This window comes from Dama dama, chromosome X (assembly GCF_033118175.1).
Source record: "Dama dama isolate Ldn47 chromosome X, ASM3311817v1, whole genome shotgun sequence".
Lineage (NCBI taxonomy): Eukaryota > Metazoa > Chordata > Mammalia > Artiodactyla > Cervidae > Dama > Dama dama.
The window spans coordinates 37,120,262-37,146,040 of NC_083714.1; the positions used below are offsets into that span (position 1 = coordinate 37,120,262).

General features: G+C 39.6%; 1 non-coding gene and 1 pseudogene across 1 annotated transcript; one reads left to right on the forward strand and one right to left on the reverse strand.

Moving 5' to 3' along the window:
• Positions 1 to 4,378: 4,378 nt before the first annotated feature.
• LOC133053303 (U6 spliceosomal RNA) lies at positions 4,379 to 4,483 on the reverse strand. The gene has a single exon (XR_009692224.1). It is a non-coding gene; the product is annotated as a U6 spliceosomal RNA (small nuclear RNA).
• A 547-nt stretch (positions 4,484 to 5,030) lies between these two features.
• Positions 5,031 to 25,779, forward strand: part of LOC133052611 (P2R1A-PPP2R2A-interacting phosphatase regulator 1-like) — a 37,556-nt pseudogene continuing 16,807 nt past the window's right edge.

Sequence of the window (25,779 nt, forward strand, 5' to 3'; positions counted from 1 at the left end):
CAGGAGATGGTAAGGATAAACATCTACTTTTTAGTAGGAATTAGTGAGCTAAAATGGATGGGAATGGGCAAATTTAATTCAGGTGACCATTATATCTAGTACTGTGGGCAAGAATCCCATAGAAGCAATGGAGTAGCCCTCATAATCAACAAGAGTCCAAAATGCAGTATTGGGGTGCAACCTCAAAAATGACAGAATGATTTCAATTTGTTTCCAAGGCAAGCCATTCAACATCACAGTAATTCAAGTCTACGCCCCTACCACAAGAAGCTGAAATTAATCAGTTCTATGAAGACCTAGAAGACTGCCTAGAACTAATAGCAAAGGAAAAAAAAAAGATGTTCTATTCATCATTGGGGATTGGAATGCAAAAGTAGGAAGTCAAGAGACACCTGTAGTAACAGGGAAGTTTGGCCTTGAAGAACAAAATGAATCAGGGCAAAGGCTAACTGAATTCTGCCAAAAGAATGCACTGGTCATAGCAAATGTTCTTTTTCAACAACACAAGAGACAACTTTACACATAGACATCACCAAATGGTCAATACCAAAATCAAATTGATTACATTCTTTGTAGCCAAAGATGGAGAAGCTGTATACAGTCAGCAAAAACTGTGGCTCAGATAATCAGCTTCTCATAGCAAAATTCAGGCTTAAACTAAAGCAGGGAAAACCATGAGGCCAGCCAGGTATGACTTAAATCATATCCCCTGTGAGTATGCAGTGGAGGTAATGAATAGATTCAAGGGATTAAATCTAGTTAACAGTGTGCCTGAAGAACTAGGAACGGAGGTCCATAATATTGTACAGGAGACCGAACAAAACCATCCCAAAGAAAAAGAAAAGCAAGAGGGCAAAGTGGTTATCTGAGGAGGCTTTACAAATAGGTGAAGAAAGAAGAGAAGTGAAAAGCAAGGGAGAAAGGGAAAGGTACATCCAACTAAATGCCAAGTTCCAAAGAACAGCACGGAGAAGGCTTTCTTCCATGAACAGTGCATAAAACTAGAATAAAATAACAGAAGGGGAAAGACTAGAGATCCCTTCAGGAAAACTGGAAATATCAAGGGAACATTTCACCCAAAGATGGGCACAATAAAGGACAGAAACGGTAGAGACCTAATAGATGCCAAAGAGATCAAGAAGAGATGGAAAGAATACACAGAAGAGCTGTACAAAAAAGATTTTAATGTACTGGATTAATTAAATTAAAGATTTAATGTACTGACTGGTGTTGTCAGTCACCCAGAGCCAGACATTCTGGAGTCAAGTGGGCCTTAGGAAATAAAGCTAGTGGATGTGATGGAATTCCTGTAGAGCTATTAAAAACCCTAAAGGATGATGCCATCAAGGTGTTGCATTCAATATGTCAGCAAATCTGGAAGACCCAGCAGTGGCCACAGGACTGGAAAAGGTCAATCCTCATCCCAGTTCCCAGGAAAGGTAGTGCTAAAGAATGTGCTAACCATTGAACAATTGCACTCATCTCCAATGCTAGTAAGGTCATGCTTAAATCTTGCATGCTGAGCTTCAGCATTATATGAACCAGGAACTTCCAGATGTCCAAGCTGGGTTTAGGAAAGGCAGAGGAAACATATACCTTTGTTTCATTGACTATGCTAAAGCCTTTGACTGTGTGGATCATAACAAACTGTGGAAATCTCTCATAGAGAGACTCATTTCCCAGATGCTGGGAAAGATTGAGGACAGAAGGAGAAGAGGGTGTCAGAGGATGTGATGGCTGGATGTATCACTGATGCAATGGACATGAACTTGGTCAAACTTTAGGAGATGGTGAGGGACTGGGAGACCTGGTGTGCTACAGTCCATGGGGTCACAAAGAGTCAGACAGGACTGGGCTACTGAACAACAACAGTGTACATATGTCAATGCTACTCTTCCAGTTCATCCCACCCTTCCCTTCCTAACCCCACCATATCCACATGTCCAGTACATCTGCATCACTATTACTTCCCCGAAAATAGGTTAATCTGTATTATTTTTCTAGATTCCATGTGTATATTAAGTCTCTTCGGTCATGTCCAACTCTTTGTGACCCTATGGACTGGAGCCTTCCAGGCTCGTCCATCCATGGGATTTTCCAGGCAAGAATACTAAAGTGGGTTGTCATGCCCTCCTCCAGGGGATCTTCCCATCCCAGAGATAGAACCGGGTCTCTTATGTCTCCTGCATTGGCAGGTAGCTTCTTTACCACTAGTACCACCTGGGAAGCCCCCTAGATTCCATATATATGCATTAATATATGATATTTTTCTCTTTCTGACTTCACCTGTATGACAGACTCTAGGTCCATCCACATCACTACAATGACCTAATTTCATTCCTTTTATGGCTGAGTAATATTCCATTATACATATGTACCACATCTTTATCCATTCATCTGTTGAGGGATATTTAGGTTGCTTCAGTGTCCTGGCTATTGTAAAGAGTGCTGCAGTGAACATTGGGATGCATGTATCTTTTTGAATTATGGATTTCTCAGGGTATATGCCCAGTAGATGGGTTTGATAAAGGACAGAAATGGTATGGACCTAACAGAAGCAGACGATATTAAGAAGAGGAGGCAAGAATACACAGAACTGTACAAAAAAGATCTTCACGACCCAGATAATCATGATGGTGTGATCACTCACCTAGAGCCAGACATCCTGGCATGTGAAGTCAAGTGGGCCTTAGGAAGCATCACTACAAACAAAGCTAGTGGAGGTGATGGAATTCCAGCTGAGCTATTTCATATCCTGAAAGATGATGCTGTGAAAGTGCTGCACTCAATATGCCAACAAATTTGGAAAGCTCAGCAGTGGCCACAGGACTGGAAAAGGTCCGTTTTCATTCCAATCCCAAAGAAAGGCCATGCCAAAGAATGCTCAAATGACCGCACAATTGCACTTATCTCACATGCTAGTAAAGTAATGCTCAAAATTCTCCAAGCCAGGCTTCAGCAATACGTGAACCATGAACTTCCAGATGTTCAAGCTGGTTTTAGAAAAGGCAGAGGAACCAGAGGTCAAATTGCCAACATCTGCTGGATCATTGAAAAAGCAAGAGAGTTCCAGAAGAACATCTATTTCTGCTTTGCTGACTATGCCAAAGCCTTTGACTGTGTGGATCACAATAAACTGTGGAAAATTCTGAAAGAGTTGGGAATACCAGACCACCTGACCTGCCTCTTGAGAAACCTATATGCAGGTCAGGAAGCAACAGTTAGAACTGGACAGGGAACAACAGACTGGTTCCAAATAGGAAAAGGAGTACCTCAAGGCTGTATATTGTCACCCTGCTTATTTAAATTATATGCAGAGTACATCATGAGAAATGCTGGGCTGGAAGAAGCACAAGCTGGAATCAAGATTGCCAGGAGAAATATCAATAACCTCAGATATGCAGATGACACCACCCTTATGGCAGAAAGTGAAGAGGAACTGAAAAGCCTCTTGATGAAAGTGAAAGAGGAGAGTGAAAAAGTTGACTTAAAGCTCAACATTCAGAAAACTAAGATCATGGCATCTGGTCCCATCACTTCATGGGAAATACATGGGGAAACAGTGGAAACAGTGGCTGACTTTATATTTTTGGGCTCCAAAATCACTGCAGATGGTGACTGCAGCCATGAAATTAAAAGATGCTTACTCCTTGGAAGGAAAGTTATGAACAACCTAGATAGCATATTAAAAAGCAGAGACATTACTTTGCCAACAAAGGTCTGTCTAGTCAAGGCTATGGTTTTTCCAGTAGTCATGTATGGATGTAAGAGTTGGACTGTGAAGAAAGCTGAGCGCCGAAGAATTGATGCTTTTGAACTGTGGTGTTGGAGAAGACTCTTGAGAGTCCCTTGGACTGTAAGGAGATCCAACCAGTCCATCCTAAAGGAGATAAATCCTGGGTGTTCATTGGAAGGACTGATGTTGAAGCTGAAACTCCAATACTTGGGCCACCTCATGTGAAGAGTTGACCCATTGGAAAAGACCCTGATGCTGGGAGGGATTGGGGGCAGGAGGAGAAGGGGACAACAGAGGATGAGATGGCCGGATGGCATCACTGACTTGATGAACATGAGTTTGAGTAAACTCCAAGAGTTGGTAATGGACAGTGAGGCCTGGTGCTGCGATTCATGAGGTCGTAAAGAGTCGTACACGACTGAGTGACTGAACTGAACTGATGCCCAGTAGTGGGATTGTTGGAACATAGGGTAGTTCTATTTTTAGTTTTTTAAGGAAGCTCCACACTGTTCTCCATAGTGGCTGTATCAATTTACATTCCCACCAACAGAGTAGGAGGGTTCCTTTTTCTCCACACCCTCTTAAGCATTTATTGTTTGTAGATTTGTTTTGATGATGGCCATTCTGACCAGTGTGAGGTGAAAAAATATCAGACACTTCATTTGCATGTCATCCTTGCACAGAGGCCATGATAACTTCTCTTTATCATTCCAATTTGCAATATTTGTGCAGCTGAAGCAAGCACAAGATAGTTTCCTTTAAATTACCTATATTTTCCTGCCAGCTGGATTAGAAACACAATTGTTATTTTTTAATCAAATTATGTTTCTCTTTTTATCTCAAGGTTTCAGCCATACCCCCACTCCCCACCAATCTGCTCAAAAAAATTATAGTACATTCTATTGTTCACAATAGCTACCGAATAATCATTTGTTGACCAAGCACACAGTCCCTAACTCTGAAGAGCCAAACAATTGAAAAAATCCTTAACTTTCTGGGGCTGAACAATCAAGAGAAATTCAAGGATATGTGAGAAGACAGATGCTATCTTGGCCATCATTGTCAGGTTTTGTTCATTATTCATATCATTCTTGCCTACCTAGTTTCTTTTACTCTTTATGTAAATCTTTTGAAAGGTTTGGGGTGTTTGTGGTTTGTGGGCTTGGGATCAACTTGTATTTGTATTGCTCTTGTGATAACTAAAGGCTAACATGTTGCTTTAAAGTTGCCATGACAACGGACAAAATAAAGAGCTGATTATGACATGTTTGTGGGACACCTTTTACAGGAAAGAGGCAAGGGGCAGACGGCAGCAGACTGGGACACACAATGAAGTGTACCACAGGGGTCAAGGTATACATCTAAGCAAAACAACAACCCAAGATCATGGCACATGACTACGGAACAGCAAATGTTGATCAGGGAACACAGCCAGGTTGGTATAATTATCTGTGGGTAAAAATGGGAAGTAAAATAATTTCTTTAAATACTGTGTTTGCCACTCTAGTATATAGAAATCTTTGTTTTTGTAGTATTTGTTCCTTTTGACTTTCCAACTTGAGTATGTCCTGTTTCTATTTTTACAGGTTTCAGGTTCTTGTTATATAGCTGAACTTAAAGAGAACCCCTCCTTTTTGGTAGTAGCTGGAAACTTATTGCTATCTCATGTATTTAATCATTTCATATTCTTAACCCCTTTTCTCAAAACTCTCTCTTAGTTGCTCTTTCCTTGTTTCATTATGCCTATTTCCTTAGTGTTATGTACTTTGTTGTTGCTTGGTCCCTAAGTCGTGTCCAACTCTTGCGACCATTTTAAAAAACTAGATATCATAATGTTTAGACATGATGAGATTTGATTTGTCTATTCATTCACAGTATATCCATTAAACCTTATTGCCTGCCAAGAATATTAACTCTTTGAAAAGTAAAATAAGCAGTAGATTGGAAGTAAGAGCTCTTTGTTCTCTGATGTTCTCCATATTTTTATCTTATTCAGATGGTTTCGTTTTGACCCTCTGTTCTGTACTTAACCACTGCCTCTGCAGTCACCCTGACTGAGTAAAGACTCAGTTTTAGCTGCTATCTTTCATAAACTCTCAAGCTTACCCTGGGAAATTCCACAATGGCTTTCAGGAATTTTGGTACCAGCCCAGATTCTATTGCTACCTAGTTATGTGCCATTAATCTCTCTGGAATTTTATCAACTGTAAAATAGAAAATACTTACCTAATTTACAAGATAGCTATGAAGGGCAAGTTACTTAAACCTGTATTTATTTATAAAATAATTTAATAAATATTTACTGAGTGCTTACTTGTTCAGAAATAGTGTCCAGAGAAATATCCAGAGGCGCCTGGTCTGTCTTTTCACTTAAATAGAACGGCAGAGGAATCTTGGCTTTGCCACTTAGTAGTTGTAATTTGAGTAATCCCTCTGAGCTTCAGTTTCCTCCTTTGAAAAATGGGCATTGTGATGGTGCCTACCTCACAGAGTTACTGTAAGCATTAAATGTGATCACATATTTCAAGTGCTTAGGACGGTACCTGGCACATAATAAATGGCCCCCAAATGGTAGCTATTGTTAACCTGTCTTATATCAGGAATGGAGACTCCAAATCATCCTCATGTCAGGGATTTAAGTAACCTAATTCTGCCTAATATAATTACACTTTTCTTATTCTAGTCTCAGAATGAAGAATGATTATGATCTTTCATGTTTATGACATAAACGTCATGAACTGTTTCGAGATAATCCCATTTATTTTAAATTCACCACTGATTGGCCGAGTAGGGTTAACGATTGAACCAATTGAGATAAATATGTGAAAACATTTTTTTAAACTATAAAGTGCTATACCGTGTTATAACTCTTTTAATTAATAACTCCCATTTCAATCATTTCACTTGCCTTCTCTGCCATTTCTCTATATGGTCCTAAGATGGGTGGCTTTTCAAAATTATTAGCATGGAGTTAAGATTTCAGTACTCAACGTGGCTCAATAACTGGTGGTAAAAAAAAAATTCTAAAAGAGCAGTTCTTAGAATGTTTCAATCCATGATAACATTGTTAAAGGGCAACACTGATTTGAATGGATACTAAATTCTGAGATTTTAAAGAAATAAGCCTCCTTGCTTTAACCCTAACTTTTTCTTAGCTAGATTTTATTCAATGTAAAAAATACACACTGCATGATTATGGTGAAACACACACACACACACACACACACACACACACACACACACACACACACACACGGGATGAAATTGTGTTAGGACTTTAACAGGACCCTTTGAGAGCGGGTGGTCCTCGCCCCCACCGCCACCCCCAGGCTTTAGTGTTTTTTACATTGCAAAGGTGTAGGATGTCTTTTGTAACAGGATGGAAAAATTCTTCATGGGAGGTAGCAAGCTTGTCAGCCTCAGTCATGAGACAATGAGCTAACCAAAATTGAGTATTAGACTTAGGGCAGAAAGGATGGCGCTCCCATACACCTTATTTCCATCCTTTCTTGCCTAAATAATGCTTAAGGAAACCATGCCAGGGTTAACACGGGAGGAAAGGAGGAACAACCAAGGTAAATTCGCACTAGGGAGAGAGAATAGAGTACCTGGCTTAAAAAGGCTCCTTTACTGCGCGTGCGCCCCCATCATGGCGGACAAGGCGCCTGTAATAATGTTCCTTGCTTACGTAGTAAATGTGCGTCAGCGGGCCGGACCCAGGACGCATGCGCAGGGGCGCAGTGCCCAAATAATTCTGCAAGGCAGTGGGTTGTGGTTTTTGTTTTGACCGGAAAGTCTTACCCGGGTTTCCTTGGCTGAGGGAAATAAAGGAGGATTCACGGATTACAATAAACTCCTCATGTTCATTACAGGTTTGGAGGTGGGAGATCTCAGTGTTAGGAGGGTCGGAGCCAGTCCTGTCCCACTTTGTGCCCACTGGTGTTAGGGATGGTAGGGCTGCAAATGTGAGCACGCACTTGTCTAAGAACTTCCTCCTCTCTTGTTCCTCTTTCCTCTCTCCCTACATCATCTCCTTAGCTGACTTGTTCTTATGTGAACGGGAGCCAGAAAAACCGGAGAGCTCCAAACAAAGCTTCTGCACGGACAGAGCACGGGAGAAAATGGAACTACATTTTGAGGTGCTGCGGAGTTCAACCACTACAGAAGATAACACTTTGAGACGATCCAGCAGCGCCCCTTTGATCAGTGGCTTTGGGTGAGCAGGATTGAGATACTGGAGGAGGCCTGCGGGGGCGGGAAAGGGTGGCAAGAGTTGCAAGAAAGTGACTTACAATAGCATTCCCACTCCTTGACTCATCGAGGTTCTGCAGGTTATCTCCCTTGCTCTTGGTGACCGGAAGATCCCACTCTCAGCCTGGGAGCGGGGGGGAAGGGGGACGGGCTGGCTGGAGGGCAAGGGCACAAATGAAACGGGACGTCCTCTTCTGACAGTTATCAAGATCAAGGACCCAAAAGCAGCAGCTGTTTGGTGTGGAGCACGACTTTCTCTAACTTCACCCCATCTCTTACCCACACCATTGAAGAAATTGTGTACTCTCCACCCTCACCTCCAGATCTGTAATGACTGTAATTTTTGTCATTCTCTGCTTTGTCTGCTTTGTCACCTCTGACCTTCACCTTAGCACACTCAGAGTGGGAATGGTTGTCAAGTAAATAAGTTTGGGGCTTTTTTACACCTAGTTTTTATTTGAACAAAAAGTTTAGCTATCACAGAAAATTGATCTCCTAATTTTGTATTCTCAATGACCTATATTGGCCCTACTTACTTCTTGGCAGGTGAAAGTTTTTTTCTCATATGCATAAAACACACACACACATATATATATGGCACATAGACAGATATGCAGTATATTTGTGCTATTAAAATTGTGTGGGAATTCTCGAAGAGGAGCTAATAAGGAGGGAGGAAATGTCTAAAAAGACTCTTTAGAGATCTGATGATGAAAAAAGGTTTAAAAGATTAACTGATGGTTAACTGTATTTCCTGCATATATCCAAAGATCTGGCCTGACTCAAACTTATTCCTTAAAATAGAATTTTAAAGTGAGATCTTGGGTTTCACCTTCCAGTATCATAAGTTTTTCTCAATATTGTAAAAATGTCTGGAAAATGCATTCACTGCAAAATTATTAAGTTTGCACCTCACCTTTTGCTGGCATCATCCTACTTGATAGCTGTAATTCACAACTATTAGATGAGAACTCAAGAGACCAGGTCTACCCTCCTTGTTTAATGTATGGTCTAACAGGCCCAGCGATCTCCAAGATGTCATAGTCAGTAATCGATCAGTACTAGGAAGCTGTGGCTCCAGACTCCTAAGCTAGTGCTTTGTCCACTACTAATCAATATCTAAACTGATTAATTAAATACATGCAGCTTTCTGGTCTTTTGAGTTAAGGGAAAATATGTTCTAACAAAATGAAAAACAAACTAAGAGTGACCTGAAAATAATACATTACCTTTTAAAATAGGCAGATAGAAAAATAAGGGCTGGGGACAGCTCTGCATGTTGTACTGAGAACAAGAACATGCTATAAATTCAGGATTCTACTCTTAAATCCTGTTGTGTGAATAAATGAATTGTTATGGGTGCACTCTGCTAGTAGAAGAAAATGCTTGGAAATGTTCATTTTATTGAAAAGCTCTATGAAATGAAGAAACAAGTCACAAATATGTAGATGATGGAGGATATATATTTGCAGGAACATGTGGATCCTATTTAATATATTAAGTGCTGAGGCGGGGGGTGGGGGGCAGCTGACCAGGTCCCTTTTCCCAATCCTCAAAGTCCTGGAAACAAAGAGAGTGATCACAGTTATCCCTTCATACTTTGCTTTGTTCTGCAAAAGATTAGAAATTTTTATTATATTAGAGCATGGTTACAGTGTAGAACCCCATAGCTTAAGATCCTGTTGCTGGACGTGAAGTTTTGTACAGAAAGGTGAAGGGCAGTTGCATATTTCTCTAGTAGGAATTAACCCGAAAGATAGACGAAGTCCAGGGACTCTTGTCTATCAAGAAGAAGTAGCATAGGAATGATAGATGACATGCCTGAGGTCAAGGAACTTGTCCAAGTGATCTGAGGGCATATTTTGTCCTGTTGTGACAAGCTTAGCATGTAATCAACAAGAAAAATTTTGAGAATTACACCGAGCCTTAGTTGCATTCATTTTCTTGCAGTCTTTTCAGTGGAGTATGTCCACTGCTCACTGCACTTTCTTTTAGTTGGCCTCTCATACTCATTGCCTTGCCTCTTTCACAGCTCGCTAAATATTGTTGCACTTCTTTCAAGCACTTTTCCAATTTTGCTTGATGTTAACTATGTATAAAGACTCTCTGTCTCCCTTGCACCAGCATTTGCAGAATTTGTTGTGTGAATGTCAACTCTTTAATACAAATATCACTATTTCTTAACCTCCTGTACAGTTTTGTATTCATCTTGTATTAATAAAAATATCAATGTCAAAAGTTTTGAACCTCTTGATTCTATCTTTAGCCCCTCCAGGTGGCTGACTTCACTAGTGGTGTCAATGATATTATTTAAAGGTATTTTTTTCTTCTACTTCTCTGGCCCTTATTAGGCCCTTATTAGAATTAGAGATTAAGTTCTTGGATTTCTGCCAGTGCCCTCCCTCTTTAAATACCGCTAGTCTGACCCTCGGAGAAGGCAATGGCACCCCACTTCAGTACTCTTGCCTGGAAAATCCCATGGACATAGGAGCCTGGTGGGCTGCAGTCCATGGGGTCGCGAAGAGTCGGACACGACTGAGCAACTTCCCTTTCACTTTTCAGTTTCACGCATTGGAGAAGGAAATGGCAACCCACTCCAGTGTTCTTGCCTGGAGAATCCCAGGGACAGAGAAGCTGGTGGGTTACAGTCCATGAGGTCGCAAAGAGATGGACATGGCTAGAGCGACTGAGCACATGCACAGTGGTTTAATAAGCTTGTATTAATACAAACCTGGAAGAAGAATAATGGTCATTAAGAGTTATTGCTTTAGGGATGTAACTGGCATAAATATAGTGCAGTTTAGACAGAGCTGCTTACTGATCATTTAAACATTATCTCATTATGTGGCATGCCAGGCCTCCCTGACCCTCACTATCTCCTGGAGTTTGCTCAAGTTCATGTCCATTGAATTGGTGATGCTATCCAACCATCTCATCCTCTGCTGCTCTCTTCTTTTGCCTTAAATCCTTCCCAGCATCGGGGTCTTTTCAAATGAGTTGTCTCTTTGCATCAGGTGGCCAAAGTATTGGAGCTTCAGCTTCAGTATCAGTCCTTCCAATGAGTATTCAGGGTTGATTTCTCTTAGGATTGACTGGTTTGATCTCCTTGCTGTCCAAGGAACTCTCAAGAGTCTTCTCCAACACCACAGTTAGAAAGCATCAATTCCTTGACACTCAGCCTTCTTTATGGTCCAGGTCTCACATCCATACATGACTATTAGAAAGACCATAGCTTTGACTAGATGGACCTTTGTTGGGAAAGTGATGTCTTTGCTTTTTATTATACTGTCTAGGTTTGTCATAGCCTTCCTTCCAAGAAGCAAGCATCTTCTAATTTCATGGCTGAAGTCATCATCCACAGTGATTTTGGAGCCCGAGAAGAGAAAATCTGTCAGTGCTTCCACTTTTTCCCCTTCTCTTTACCATGAAGTAATGGGACCAGATGCCATGATCTTATTTTTTTTTTTTGAATGTTGAGTTTTAAGCCAGCTTTTTCACTTTTCAGTTATAGTCTTATTAAATAAAATTGGCAGACAAAAATTTAAGGGAGAGTGTAATTGTTAGCCTTAAGAATTATCTCAGCAGAGGGAAGGGATCAGTTGGAAGTTTGGGGTTGACATATACACACTACTATATATAAAATAGATAACTAGTAAGGACTCAATGTATAGCACAGAGAACGCTACTCAATACTCTGTAATGCTTATGTGGGAAAAGAATATAAAATAGAGTGTATACATGTGCATGCATAACTGATTCACCTTGCTATACACCCGAAACTAACACAACATTATAAATCAACTATATTCCAATAAAATTTTTTTAAAAAAAGAATTACCTCCCACATACAAAAGACAGTGGAAATATGCAACCCATTAGTGACCCTCCAACTTCCTAGTGAAAGTGAAAGTGAAGTCGCTCAGTCGTGTCCGACTCTGCCACCCCATGGACTGTAGCCCACCAGGCTCCTCAGTCCATGGGATTCTCCAGGCAAGAATACTGGAGTGGGTTGCCATTTCCTTCTCCAGGGAATCTTCCTGACCCAGGGATCGAACCCAGGTCTCCCGCATAGCAGGCAGGGGCTTTAACCTCTGAGTCACCAGGGAAGCCCTCCAACTTCCTAGTAGTAACTGCTAAAATATATTCCTGTTCTTGTAGGGGAAAATGACTGGGAAAGGAAGTAAAAATACACATATACACATATCCTCTCATAAATATTGTTACTGCAAATTACTGCACTGCAAAGATGTATCTCAAGGCTCCATAAGCTTTTAATAGGGAAAATGAATACTGAGAAGACTTAAATGTATGGTCGAATAAGATCTGTGCTTAGAAGGGAGAGAAAGTGCTAGGGTAATTAAAAGAAGGGAGTTAGAAATGACAGCAGGATTGGTGAGGAATATAGGAAATTCTTGGATAGATGGCACTTAAGATGGGTCCTAACAAATAGATTGATAGGAAGCAGACTGGAAGAAAGGGGGCCAGGTAACTGAACAGCATTTCAAGAACATGAAATAGGCTTGGAAGTAGGAAAGTACAGGTGTATTCCAGAATGCTGGTCAACTCTGCCTGGATCACTGGCTCCCAAATGTTTACCTACTGACCAGTGCTGATCCCAGGTGACATTCTACCAAATCCATGGTTTTAAAAAGTTAAATACAGCATACTTTCCTGGGCATTACTGTATTTTACTCAGATTGTCAGTCCTGCTTTTTTTTAAAAATAACAAAATGCCCTTTTATAAATGAAATGATGGTAGTTGATGAGATTTTTTTAAAAATGACTTTACTTGGCAAGAGAAAATGCAACTGCATGTTTGTGCTGAGATTTTGTTTTGAAATTTTCCTAGTCTATGAAATCCAAAAGTCTGTGGAGCTAAATTGTGGAGGGCTTTGAAAGTTATAGTGTGTGTGCCAAGTTGCTCAGTCGTGTCCAACTCTTTTGGGAACTTATAGGCTGTAGCCCACCAGGCTCCATCTATCAATGGGGATTCTCCAGGCAAGAATACTGGAGTGGGTTGCCATGCCCTCCTCCAGGGGATCTTCCCAACCCGGGGATTGAACCCAGGTCTCCCACATTGCAGGCAGATTCTTAACCATCTGAGCCACCAGGGAAGCCCAAAAGTTATAGTAAAGAATGTAACTGAATTCAGCAGGCAATGAAGAGAATCACTGAAAGTGGTAAGCGGGAGAGCAAGCTGATTGCAGTAGGAAAAGAACAGAGGTGAGCTGACCAATTAGACTATTACAGAGTCGGTGGAAAAGTAAGAATGCTTTGAATTGGTTTTTAGCAAGGAACCTGGAAAGCATGATGGACATGAAAAATTATGGGTAAAACCTAAAAGAACTGGCACTGAATTGGATATAGGGGGTGGAAAAGAACATGTTAAAGATAGTTTTTTATTATCATTAGGGAAACCTGGATGAAAGATACACAGGAACCCTCTATATTCTTTTTGCAATTTCTTGTGAGTCTTAGTTTCAAAATAAAAAAAGTTATAACAACATACTACTATATTTAAAGTAGGCAACCAACAAGGACTTACTGTATAGCACAGGGAACTCTCATCAATATACTATAATAACCTAAATGAGAAAGAATTTGTAAAAAAGATATGTATGTATAACTGAATCAGTTTGCTGTATATCTGAAACTAACACATTCTAAATCAACTAGAGTCCAATATAAAATAAAAATGTTTCTAAAGTTATAGCAAAATGAAAACATAAATAGGAAAAGATTTCTTCAGGGTCCCAAGCTCAAATCAGGTCAAGGCTGGCTAAGTAGGCACTTTCAAAGTTGATGGAACTAGGAACGTCTTCAGCAGGCAGTGGTGGTGGTGGTTGCTCAGCTCAGTACATTGGTGCCATGGGGGAATGTGACCCATTGTGGCAAAATCTTGCAAAATTTCAATAGAAGCCAGAAACCTGGAATCCAAATTCTTTATGTGAAATCGCCATAGTTGTTCCAAGTGTGCACAGCTAATTAAAAAACATTTTTAACACTGAGTAGGCCAAATGACGGAGAAGGCAATGGCACCCCACTCCAGTACTCTTGCCTGGAAAATTCCATGGACAGAGGAGCCTAGTAGGCTGCAGTCCATGGGGTCGCTAAGAGTCGGACACGACTGAGAGACTTCACTTTCAAATTTCACTTTCATGCATTGGAGAAGGAAATGGCAACCCACTCCAGTGTTCTTGCCTGGAGAATCCCAGGGATAGGGGAGTCTGGTGGGCTGCCATCTATGGGGTCACACAGAGTCGGACATGACTGAAGCGACTTAGCAGCAGCAGCAGCAGGCCAAATGAAACATATCTGAAAAGCTCAGTTCTATTGACTCTGCTAGTGGCTATCCCTCTCATTCATGTGAAAGTTTGAGAGTCCAGAGGAAATTGCTACTAGCACGTAATAGCTTCAATCACAAATTTAAATTGGTTACAGGTTTACACAGAAAATGATGTATCTCTAAGGCCACAATAATTTATACTTATTCTTGGTAGCATGATTAGAGGTAAAATGGCATGCTTGAGAATTCCTTACCTTACATGGACACTTGTTTAGGTTCAGTCAACTAAGGATTTGTGTGTGTGTGTGTGTGTGTGTGTGTGTGTGAGTGTGCATACATATTTTATTTTCTACATCTGCACAGCTGTCTCCACGAAGAAGATATTTACATCAATGGCAATGTTGTTTAAGGATTTGAAATCTTATTTCTTTAAAAAAATTTTTGTAATGAATTTTAAATGACAAATGTTTTCCTTTTCTTCTTAGTGATAATTCACAAGTGTTACAATCTGATTCAATAAGAACTCGAAGAAACAGTGCAACATGTATAATACAACACAGTCTGGTAAGAAAATGCTTATAGATGTGTGCTATTGTTGTTAACCAGTGGTTCTCAAACTTGAGTGTGAATCTGGAAGGCTTGTAAGAACAAATTACTGGCCCTCAACCCCAGAGTTTATGATTCAGGAGTTTTGGGGTGGGGCCTGAGAATTTGCATTTCTAAACAGGTTTCCACTTTGAGAAACATTGTTCTAAACATTAGTGAAGGAAAAATAATCACACTGACTGCAGTTATGATAAGTGCAGCTGCTGCAGCTGCAGGAGAACGAACCTTTAAATCCCACGTGGATTTCACATTGAGGTTTGTTTTTATCTATAAAACCATCTGGCTTCCAGTTTTTAAGAGAACAATCTGATTTTGAGGGGGAAATTTGTAAGTTCTCCAAGGGTAATTTTCAGGCTTATAGTTTGACTTTATCTCATATTTATCTTGAATTGAAAATATAGTTTGTTTTTCATGGTGTTATAATGCCATCTCTAAATGATAACTCATCTACTAATTATCCTGTAAACATAGGAAATATGCTTGTACCTCAGTAAGCCAAAGTGAATAAATGTTTCACTCTAGGAATCATTTTGTTGAGGTGAAATTCATATAGCACATAGTTATTTTAAAGTTACAATTCAGGGGCATTTGGTGAATTCACAATATTATTCAACCACCACTTCTCTCTTGTCTCAAACAGCACACATCCTTGTCTTATTCCTGATCATAAGTGGAAAGTTTTCAGTCTTTCATCATTGAGTATGATATTAGCTGGAGGTTTGGGTAAATGCCCTTTTTCATGTTAGGGAAATTCCTTTCTACTCCTGCTTGCTGAGTCTTTTTTTTTTTCCTATCATCAAAGGATGTTGAATTGTTTCAGAGGCTTTTTCTGCATCTATTCAGATGATCACGTTGTTTTTTCCTCTCCTTTCTGTTAATATGATTTACTACTTTGGTTTTCTTTTGTTGAACCACCTTTGAATTCCTAGGATAGATCCCACTTAGTCTTGGTGTATAATCCTTTTAATGTACTATGGGATTTGGTTTGCTATTATTTTGTTGAGAATTTTTCCATTTACAGTCATAAGGGATATTGGTCCATAGTTTTCTTGTAATATCTTTGCTGACTTTGGTATTGGGGTAATGCTGATATTATAGAAGGTGTTAGGGAATGTTCCTCCTCTTATATTTTTGGCAGAGTTTTATTAAGACAGGTGTTGATTCTTTAAATGTTTGATAGAATTCACCAGTGAAGCCATCTGACTGTAGACCTTTTTTGGTGGGAAGTTTTGGAAACAGATTCTCTCTCTTTACTTGTTAACAGGTCTGTTGAGATTTTATACTTCCTCTTGAGTTAGTTTGGTAATTTGTGTGTTTTTAGAAATTTGTCCATTTCAAAAAAAAAAAAGAAATTTGTCCATTTCATTTAGAGTATCTGCTTTGTTGATTACAGTTATTCATTTATTTCTCTTATATAATTTAATATGATAGAAGCTATAGAACATTTTAATGAAATGCTATAGCTTGGATTCTATTTTAAAATATTGCTTTCTAATCTTAAAACTGAGCACTTTCCTTTTTATAAAATGATATTCGACATTATTACCACAAATGCAATAATAGGATATTGGGGGAAAATTAGAACTGTTCTTTAAACAAAGCTTTCTTCCTCTATCCATTCTAGCTAGAGTGAAAGTAAAGATGAAATGGTGAGAAATGACGTTGGAGATGTAAACTTGTGAAAAATCTTGTAGGGCCTTAAAAGTCATTTTAAAGATTTTGCATTTTGGGAATTGCCTCGCAGTCCAGTGGTTAGGATTTCACCGCCAGAGCCTGAAATCAAACCCTGGTTAGGGAAACTAAGGTCCCATAAGCTATGCAGTACAGCCAGAAAAAAAAAAAAAAAAAGGAAAGATTTTCCACTTTATCCTATTTTCAATGGAAATTCATTGAAGAATTCTAAGTCTGTAATTGACCAAATCACAGACCAATCTAAGTCTGTGATTAAATTTGCACTTTTAAAAGATTACCCTGGCTTCAGAGTAGCAAGTAGATTGAAAGAGGACAAAAGTAGATGCAAGAAGATCAGATGGGCAACTGTAGTAACTCTGGCAAACAGCTGAGAGTAACTTGGACAAATGTGGTGACAGTGGGAAGATCCATGAGATATTTGAAAAGTAGGATCAGTTGGTGATAAATTCGATGGAGAGTGGGACACAATGGAGGCAGAGATGATTACTAGCTCTCTGACTTGGGCAACTGATGGGATAGTGGTACCAGGGAGAAATTGAACATTGGCAGAAGAGTAGATTTAGAAGGGAAGATGAGTTTAGTTTTGGACTTGTTAAGTATGAGGTTCTCTGATACCTTCAAGTGGAAATGTTATATATACAAGTTTGAAGCTTGGGATAGAGATCTGGGCTAGAGATACATTTAGGATCATTAATAAATCATTATTTGAAGCTATGGGAATGAATGAAATGACCTGCAGACAGAGTATAAGAGAAGAAGAGGAATAAGAAAAAGCTTTAAAAATCAATCTCAGAAAGTTCAGTTCATTTCAGTTCAGTTCAGTCGCTCAGTGTGACTCTTTGCGACCCCATGGACTACAGCACACCAGGCGTTCCTGTCCATCACCAACTCCTGGAGTTTACTCAAACTCATGTCCATCGAGTCGGTGATGCCATCCTACTACCTCTCCTCTGTCGTCCCCTTTTCCCACCTTCAATCTTTCCCAGCATCAGGGTCTTTTCAAATGAGTCAGTTCTTTGCATCAGGGGGCCAGAGTATTGGAGTTTCAGCTTCAGCATCAGTCCTTCCAATGAATATTCAGGACTGATTTCCTTTAGGATGGACTGGTTGGATCTCCTTGCAGTCCAAGGGATTCTCAAGAGTCTTTTCCAACACCACAATTCAAAAGCATCAATTCTTCGGCACTCAGCTTTCTTTATAGTCCAACTCTCACATCCATACATGACTACTGGAAAAACCATAGCTTTGACTAGATGGACCTTTGTTGGCAAAGGAATGTCTCTGCTCTTTAATATGCTGTCTAGGTTGGTCATAACTTTTCTTCCAAGGAGTAAGCATCTTTTAATTTCATGGCTGCAATCACCATCTGCAATGATTTTGGAACCCCTCAAAATAGAGTCTGTCCCTGTTTCCACTGTCTCCCCATCTATTTGCCATGAAGTGATGGGACCAGATGCCATGATCTTAGTTTTCTGAATGTTGAGCTTTAAGCCAGCTTTTTCACTCTCCTTTTTCACTTTCATCAAGAGGCTCTTTAGTTCCTCTTCACTTTCTGCCATAAGGGTGGTGTCATCTGCATATCTGAGGTTATTGATATTTCTCCTGGCAATCTTGATTCCAGCTTGTGCTTCATCCAGCCCAGCATTTCTCATGATGTACTCTGCATATAAGTTAAATAAGCAGGATGACAGTATACAGCCTTGACATACTTCTTTCCTGATTTGGAACCAGTCTGTTGTTCCATGTCCAGTTCTAACTGTTGCTTCCTGATCTGCATACAGATTTCTCAAGAGTTAGGTCAGGTGGTCTGGTATTCCCATCTCTTTAAGAATTTTCCACAGTTTGTTGTCATCCACAGTCAAAGGTTTTGGCATAGTCAATAAAGCAGAAATAGATGTTTTTCTGGAACTCTCTTGCTTTTCTGACAATCTCAGAAAAGGCTCCACCAAATAAGACTATGATGGAATGGTCAGAGAGATGGGAGTAGACTCAGGAGAGAGTAGTACCATGAAAAACCACAGAAAACAAAAGTGGTTAAACATGATAAAGACTGAAAGGTGTCTTTTGAGTTACCAAAATGGAGCTTATCATGAACTTTTATTTGAAAGAAAGTGCAGTGGAGAAAAGGGTAGAAGAAGCCAGAATGGATTGGGTTAAAATATGACTGAGAGGCAAGGACCTATAAATGGCGCTATACACATGAACTTGATTATCTGGGGACAGATTATCCTTTCTGCACCTTAATTTCCTCATCTGTAAAATGGGAATATAATAGCATCTGCCTCATAAGTTTGTTGTGATTATATCAATCAGTGTAAAACACTTGGCACAGCAATGATACCTACTAAAAGTGAAAGTTGTCCAACTCTTTGCCACCCATGGACGGTAGCCCACCACGCTCCTCTATCCGTGGAATTCTAAAGGCAAGAATACTGCTAAATGCTCATTAAATATGTTTTTTTTTTATTAGTAATAGTACCTATGTAGAGAAACTAGGTACCTGGCACTTTTTAAATGCATAATTTTCCTTAGGATTTCTAGGCTCTTAATTCCCATAAGGTTCACCTTAATATCATGCATATTTAAAATAAACCATCTTGTACAATGGATTGGGTTTGGCAGAACTGAAGTCATTTTAACTTATTTGATGATGAGAATTTCAAGGCTTATTGGTTTAGCTTGCTGTAACAGCGTTATGCATATGCTTTTATTTTATTCCAAGTATTTACCTCATTATAAGATTTATGGAGATATATATTTGCCTTCACTATAGATAGGCTGAATTATCTAGGAGAATGAAATTATAATTAGAATGCTTTGGGCAAAAGCAACAAAATTCAACTAGAAGTGACTTAAACAATAAGGGACCTTTATTATATCAAATAACAAGAAGTTTTGTGAAAGGAGGTTCCAGGGTTGGTTACTTCAGTGGCTCAGTGATGTCATCAGAGGCCCAGGTTTCTTCCTTCTTTCCACTCTACCATTCTGAGCAGCCTCACTCGCCTTTGTACCTACTATTTAAACCCAGGGTTCAGAATCACATGTATAACATGATCTTCTATATATTTACAGATGTCAAGAAGGCTATATATCAATCTATTGTTAGTAGTTATCTCTGGAGCATGGAATTGTGGGAAAATTTTTACTTCTGCCTTATGTATTTCTATACTATTTGAATGTTTTTCACAGAGCATCAACAATAGAGATGTTTTCATTTCTAGCTAATATATCACATTGCAAAATAGAAAAATCATTCCTAATACAAATATTGTTTTGAAAATATAATGGTACCTTGCTATCCATGGGGAGCGGAGGTTGATTCCATGATGCAGATAATACCAAAATCTGAATATGTTCCAGTCCCATAGCCTGCCCTCCATATCCAAGGGTTTGAATGCTCAGATTCAACCAGCCACAGGTTGTGTAATGTTTGCAATTTGTGGTTGTTTGAACCCATGGGTGGGAACCCTCAGGGCCAGCTGTATATTTATTGAAAAAAAATCCATGTATAAATCAACGTGTGCAGTTCAAACCCATGTTGTTCAAGGGTCAACTGTACTTAAAAAGTGTTACTGAATGCATGAAACTTAAGTTTAAGGATCAAGTCTCATACTAGACTGTCCCTAAATTTGGTGCTGCAGGAATCTAGAGTATTCAAATTCCTAGAGACAGAGATTGGAATAGTGTTTGCCAGAGGCTTGAGGGCGGTGTTCTTTCATGGGTCTATAGAGTTTCGTGTTTGCAAGATGAAAAGGATTCTAGAGATTGGTTACATAACAACAGAAATGTACTTATTTAACAGTACTAATTGTACTGAACAGTACAATTAAAAAATGGTAAATGTAAGATGGTAAATTTTATGTGTATTTTACCACAATTAAAAAAATTTAACTGGCACTGATTTTAATGTATTAAAATGTAGGCAGAACAGTGTTTTAGAAAAATATGTGGTGATTGAGGGCATTTATAATTATCTCTCTCTCTAGTTGCTAAGTCGTGTCTGACTCTTGCGACCCGATGTACTGTAGCCTGCTAGGCTCCTCTGTCCATGGGATTCTCCAGGCAAGAATATTGGACTGGGTTGCCATTTCCTTCTCCAGGGGATCTTCCCAACCCAGGAATCGAACCCAGGTCTCCTGCATTGCAGGCAGATTCTTTACTGACTGAGCTATAAGGGAAGCTGTGAGCTATAAAGAATTATGGGTGCCATTTAACACACAAATAGAGATGTATATGTACAAATCTTGTAAAATCTGCTATCTCACAATTATTTTCTTAAGTAAGCTCAAATTTTTCTTCACCACTGTTAGGAAATCACTCCACCGCACCCCACTTTTTCTTTTCTTGGCCACACTACACAGCTTGCAGGATCTTAGTTCCCTGATCAGGGATCAAACCTGTGCCCCCTGCGTTGGGAGCATGGAGTCTTAAACACTGGACCACCAGGGAAGTCACACTCCACCCCACTTCTGATGAGCAGTAATGGAGGTCCTCTTCTGCTTATGGAGACTATGTCTTCTCACAAATTACCCCTTTGCTGTATCCCCTGAAACCTCTGACGTTGGGATGCCTGTTTCCAACTCTTCCACTAGGAATTCTCTTCCTGGAAACTGTTGAACTTGGTGCAGCTCTGGCTTCTCCATCTCCACCTCCCCCTACTCCAGCAGAAGCAGGAAAAGGTTTTCATCTTCCTGTCGGGAACAGTTGGACTTTACTTGAGCAATTTGTCTGCTTTAATTTGATGGCTACCAACATTTCTTTACCTGATTTGGTTCTGCTCTACACATCGGCAACTATGAACTCTAAATCTAATTTATGGCCCACGTGGTTGTGAGTGTGTAATACATTCCTTATTCTGCTTTATGCTCTGTTCTTCTAGCCTACATTCAGTTCATGTTCAGTATCTTCATAACCCGTTTTAAATTGTTTGGGGAACTAGGCAGAGGCATTCATAAACAGAGCATATAACCCTTGTTCAGAATTTTCTAAGTGCTTCATCTCTAGTAACTCTAGTAAGAAATAAGTTAAAATTAGCAAACCTAGGAAAGTTAAGCATTTTTAAAATTTAATGTCTTTATAATATTAGTTTTCTGTTTCTCTTAAATGGAACTAAACATGATGTTTCCTCCTGTCTTAATTCCTTCACTAGAGATAACACTTGGGAATCAGCTTCACCCAGCACCCTCCCAGGCCCCCGCTCCCACTCCTACCCTCCCTGCCCTGTAACACCATTCCTGGTGCTGGTTCACTTGCTTCCTCCCAAGGACTTTTCCCCCCTAAAGTGTGAGAGAATGACACAATGGGAAATTTACTAACACACAAAAGATACCAGTGATATTTATTGACATCTCAGGAGACTATTTCATTTTAAAACTTAGTTTCTTATAGAAAAATTACCTGAAGCAACTCCCTTGCATATACTACCTATAGTACTTAACCTTTGGGAGAATTCTCTTCTAAATGCCTTTTCTACAATTAATTTTCCAAGTTATTACTAAAAGACCAACCAAGTCCAATATATGATCCATATTTTGTTCAATTTAAAAGTTTTATTGTGGCTTATAATTATCTAGCTCAGCTCAGTTTCAAACCCTACCTTCCACAGACATTTCACACTATATCCTTATTGATGTCATCAATTTCAGTCAGGCAGTCTTCTCAGGATTTCCTGGATAAAGTTTTTCCCATTAGGAAATTCTGAGCCTTTTGCCTGAAGCTAAACTGATTCCTTCCTGTCTTTTCAGTTCAGTTCAGTCATGTCCAACTCTTTGCAACCCCATGGACTGCAGCATGCCAGGCTTCCCTGTCCATCACCAACCCCCGGAGCTTGCTCAAACTCATGTCCGTTGAGTCAGTGATGCCATCCAACCTTCTCATCCTCTGTTGTCCCCTTCTCCTCCTGCCTTCAATCTTTCCCAGCATCAGGGTCTTTTCAAATGAGTCAGTTCTTCACATCAGGTGGCCAAAGTATTGGAGCTTCAGCATCAGTGCTTTCAATGCATATTCAGGACTGATTTCCTTTAGGACTGACTGGTTGGATCTCCTTGCAGTCCAAGGGACTCTCAAGAATCTTCTCCAACACCACAGTTCAAAAGCGTCCATTCTTCAGCACTCAGCTTTCTTTATGGTCCAACTCTCACATCCATACATGACTACTGGAAAAACCATAGCTTTAACTAGATGGACCTTTGTCAGCAAAGTAATGTCTCTGCTTTTTAATATGCTGTCTAGGTTTGTCATGGGCTTCCCTGATAGCTCAGTTGGTAAAGATCTGCCTGCAATGCAGGAGACCCCAGTTCAATTCCCGGGTCGGGAAGATCCCCTGGAGAAGGGATAGGTTACCCACTCCAGTATTCTTGGGCTTCCCTGGTGGCTTGGCTGGTAAAGAATTCGCCTGCAATGCGGGAAACCTGGGTTCAATCCCTGGGTTGGAAAGATCCACTGGAGAAGAGAAAGGCTACCCACTTCAGTATTTTGCCTAGAGAATTCCATGGACTGTATAGCTCATGGGGTCACAAAGAGTCAGACACAACTGAGCGACTTTCACTTCACAGGTTTGTCATAACTTTCCTTTCAAGGAGCAAGCATCTTTTAATTTCATGGCTGCAGTCACCATCTGCAGTGATTTTGGAGCCCCAGAAAATACAGTCTGACACTGTTTCCTTTGCTTCCTCATCTATTTCCCATGAAGTGATGGGACCAGATGCCATGATCTTAGTTTTCTGAATGTTGAGCTTTAAGTCAGCTTTTTCACTCTCCTCTTTCACTTTCATCAAGAGGCTCTTTAGTTCCTCTTTGCTTTTTGCCATAAGGATGGTGTCATCTGCATATCTGAGGTTATTGATATTTCTCCCAGCAATCTTGATTCTAGCTTGTGTTTCATCCAGCCTGGCATTTCACACGATGTACCCTGCATGTAAGTTAAATAAGCAAGGTGACAATATATAGCCTTGATGTACTCCTTTAGATATCAGTTAAAAATAATCACTTCCAGGTAGTCTTTCATAATTAGAAGAGTTTGCCACACCATGCAATTCTCTTCTTTTGTTTTGTTTTCAATAGCAATCATTTATAATTTAGATTAAGCACCATCTTGTACATAGAATGTATTATATATTTAAGTTCAAGCAATCATATCTTTTCAATTAGATTGTAAACCTTATAAACCTAGTGTTGTACCTTCTATATTGTGAACTTTCTGGGCATTTGAATGATGATGATATGAGCATCAGTAGCATGAATTAAACTTGTTAAAATTCTGCTTGTTTAAAGATATGTATGTGTGTGGAAATAAATATGAGAACTTTTTAAAGGTAAAACTATTTTTTTTTAAGATTTGGTGTGTGTTACTGCACAACTTCTCAATGATTAATGCTAATAGTGGGACACATTGGGAGAGAATATCCAAAACTCTTTATTGGATAAATCACAGTGTTTTCTACTTGCTTTGGAAAATAGATTAATTTTTATAATATCCCTTAAGAGTTGGCATACAGTTTTAAAAAAACCTTTTATTTGGTTGCATCAGGGATCTCTCATCATAGTCCATGGAAAAATGCACAGACTCTCTAATTGTGGCATGCAGGCTCCAAAGAGGCATGTGGGATCTTAGTTCTCCAACCAGGGATTGAACCCATGTCCCCCTGCATTGCAAGGTAGATTCTCAACCACTGGACCACCAAGGAAATCCTGGGCATACAATTTTTTAAAAAATTAGTAGTAATATCTAATGTTGGAGAAGTACAAGGAAATCAAGATTTTTATAACACTGCTGGAAAGTGAATTTGTATGAGCTTTCTGGAGGGTAGTTCAGCAATGGGTATCAACAGCCTTGTGATCCAGAAATTCCAATTCTATGAATTTATCCTAAAGAATTCATTAAGGATACATGCAAAGATTAGCTTAAAGGTTGTTATCACAGCATTATTTATATGTGGCAACAGTATGAATGTCCTGCAACAGGGAATAGATTAAATAAATGACCTTTCTTATCTGTGTTTCAGTCCCAGTTCTAGCAATTATTAGCTGCATTACTAGGCAAGTTGCTTAACTTCTCTGGCCTTCAGTTTTCTAAATTTAAAATGGTGACAATAGGGAATTCCCTGACAGTCCAGTGGATAGAACTCTGTGCTTCCTCTGTAGGGGCCATAGGTTGAATCCCTGGTCAGGGAACTAAGATCCTACAAGCCACAGAGTGCGGCCAATAAAAAATGGGGACAGTGGAACAATAATAATATCTATATCATGGAGTTGTAAGAATTGAGTGATCTAAGATACGTCTGGCACATAAATAGGTGCTTCTTATTATGGTACTTCTATAATAATGGTGTTGCAGGTGAATTTTAACATGGGAAGCCTTTAAAAATGGTGTTGCAGATAAATTTTAACATGGAAAGGTACTTGGAATATATTTGGGTTTTGTTTTTTTTTTTTTTCTCTGTAACTTTTTTTTTCTCATTTATTTTTATTAGTTGGAGGCTAATTACTTTACAGTATTGAAGTGGGTTTTGTCATACATTGACATGAATCAGCCATGGTTTTGTTTTGCTTCTGTTTACCATACAGTACAAAAGAGGCAAACAAAGTGTTTTATATCTAGATTTTACTTCTGACTCCTTTGAATGTTCATTTCTTAGCTAAAGAGAGAGACTTGCTTGGAAAACCAGGAGTGCTTAGGCAGGGTGGGGGAAAAGGCAGTGCTAATGTCATCCTCACAGGGATGGGCACAAGGGGATTGTTAATAGCAAACTGATTTTGTAGAACTGTCAGTTGGAAGCACAGACGGCCCACTTCTGGACACTTGTGCCATGTCAGGCGTCACCCCTACAACCCAGGCAAGGCAACACTTCCTGGCAGTCACTCTTGCTGTCCTCCTGAATGTTGTAGTACAGGGCCCCACAGCACTTTCCCTTAAATTCAGACCCAGTTTTTAATGTGTCCCCTTCCTTCACTGCAGGATACCATGGTTCTAATTAGGACCTTATCATGAGTTCCCTTGCCCTTCGTGGAGTTGTACAGTCAGTCAGCAAAATACCGAGGCTTCTTGTTCTAAATACACCGGACCAGATTCAGGAAAGCATTTTCCTTTGACCTCCTTCTTGATTGTAAGGGCTATAGCTCTTGTACCTTTCAAATACTTTCTGGAGGTGACACTTGATGCTGATCTACTTGGCGACATCAGTTCCTTTCCTCCTCATTCCAGCATTAT